The following is a 2,213-nucleotide window of genomic DNA, read 5'->3' as shown; positions in this document are numbered from 1 at the left end:
AGTGTTGTTGGTGAGGATGGGGGAGGGGTGGGCGCTGGGCTGGGGAGGCGGCAAGGACCAGCCTCCTGGGGACACTTGGACGGTCTGTCGGCAGAGGACGTGGCACTCTGCCACCTTGGTGCTTAATCGTTGCCTGGAACCTTCATCCGCTCTTCCTCTTGGCACTCAGAGCCACTGATGATCGGGTGGCCTTTGCTGGGTGTCCCTTCCCTGAGTGTGGCCAGGCTTGGGCGCCCCTTCCCGCCCTTCCTGGGAAGGTGCCAGGCCGAGAGGCGGCTGGTGGGTGGGTGGTGAGCCCCAAGCCCCCCACAGGCCAGAAGCCCTGAGCTCCAGCTCCCGGCTCCTTCTCTGCTTGCTTTCCACCGATAGCCCACCCAGGAGGAGGAGGCAGCGTGTGGGGTGGGCAGAGGGCCCCAAGGGCTGCAGATGAAAATTGTCCCCCTGTCTGGGGGGAGGTGCGGCCTCGGGGATGTCTGGGTCCCTTCAGAGCCAGGCGGGCATGTAGAGAAGCTGTCCGCACCATAGCCATGGTAGGTAATCCACATTGGATATCAATAAGGACCATGGGGATATTTAAAAGAGAAAAGTATATATATATATAAAATTATATACACATTTTATCGTTCAGATTTTCGTACCTTTTCTTCCTATTTGATACTGTAAATCTCTATAGAGCAGAGCTGCCTGGCAGTGTGGGTGGGGGGGACCCCCTCCCATGCCTGGCCTCTCAATTCGGCTGCCCACCGCCCAGTGCTGCCCGCCGGACCTCCCTGCTCCCAGGACCAGGCCTGGGAGACCCGTGTGCCCCCTCCTCCTTTCAGAGCGTTGGAGTTTCATTGTCACAGTTTTAATATATGGGTTTTTTTATTTAAGAAGACAGGCCCGTACCCCTGCTCCCTGGCGACAGGGCCCTGTGCGTCAGCTCCACACCCGTCTTCCACACCTCCGGCCACTCAGCAGTTTCATTTCAATATTTATTTTTGTGCTGCTTTTATCATGATATAAATTATTGAGAACAGACCCTATGTCGTGGCCCCGAGGTGGGAAGCGGCCCGCCCGGCTGGCCACACCTAATTTATTGCTGTACATCTCTGCTGTGACGCTTTTGTACCTTTCAATAAAGAGTTTTCTGGTTTCACGTTGTCTCGCCGCATGGCTACCGCTCAGGGACAGCTGTCTGTCCGTCCTTCCCCTGCCCAAGGGGGTTGTCGGCGCTGCAAGTGCCCAGCCATCGCCGTGACCACGCCCCCCCGGGGCCGGGTCAGCAGCGGAGCTGCTGGGGGTGGGCGGCCCGGCCTGTGTGGGGCGGGGTCAGGCGCCGGTGGGTGGGCTCCCTGGGACCCCACTGCCCCGTCGCGGACGCCCGCACAGCTGTCTTGGCTGGGGCTGCAGTGAGCCCACAGGAGGCGGCAGAACTGGGGTCTGCCCGGGGTGTAGGGAAAGCAAGGAGTCATGCTCCCCTGAAAGCCAGTGCTGGGGCCCGGCCAGCCTGGGCCTGCTGGGCTGGGGCGCCCGTCCTCAGATGCTGCCCCCTCTGTACTCCACGGACCCACCGAGGGTCAGGCGGGTTAGTACTCGGCCTCGGCCTCTGAAGAGAGGCTTGCAGGGCAGCTGCTCATCAGCGTTTCTGACCGCTGTCGGCCCTCCGCCCACCCCTGCCTGAGCTGACCCGGGCAGCACCTGATAACCCAGGGACTCTGCTTCTGCACCAGCCGCTCCGTGCGAGTCCACGCCTGGCCTCCACCGGCTCGTCCTGCGTGCACTGAGCGCCCTTCTGTGGAGTCAGGTGAGGGGACAGGTGCGCTCAGCTCCCCCCTGCCTTCTCTCAGCGAGGCTGGACCCCCGCCCCAGCCTGCTGCTTCTCAGGACCCCCAGAACGGGGCCAGAAACCAGGGCAGGCAGCAGCCATGGGTGTGGGCCGGGGAGGCACGGAGCATCTGCATCCTCTCCCTTGGCCACAAGCAGAGGGGCTGCGGGGCCAGGACCGGGGTGAGCCGCCCCCTGCTTCCAGGCTCTGTGACCCAGGCAAGTGGCCCAACCTCCCTGGGCCTCCCTGAGCCTTCGTCAGGGGTGTGTGTGTGTAGTGTATGGGTGTGTGTGAGAGAGAGCCACACACACACAACGGGTGCTCCCTGAGTGCCAGGCCTGCCCAGGAGCCCCCTGCCCCCAGGACCCCACCACCCTGGGGTCTCCAGGAGGAGGCCCTGGCCCCG

This window comes from Bison bison, unplaced genomic scaffold, assembly GCF_000754665.1.
Source record: "Bison bison bison isolate TAMUID 2011002044 unplaced genomic scaffold, Bison_UMD1.0 scf7180017850837, whole genome shotgun sequence".
Classification (NCBI taxonomy): domain Eukaryota; kingdom Metazoa; phylum Chordata; class Mammalia; order Artiodactyla; family Bovidae; genus Bison; species Bison bison.
Note: the sequence above shows the minus strand (reverse complement) of the source record.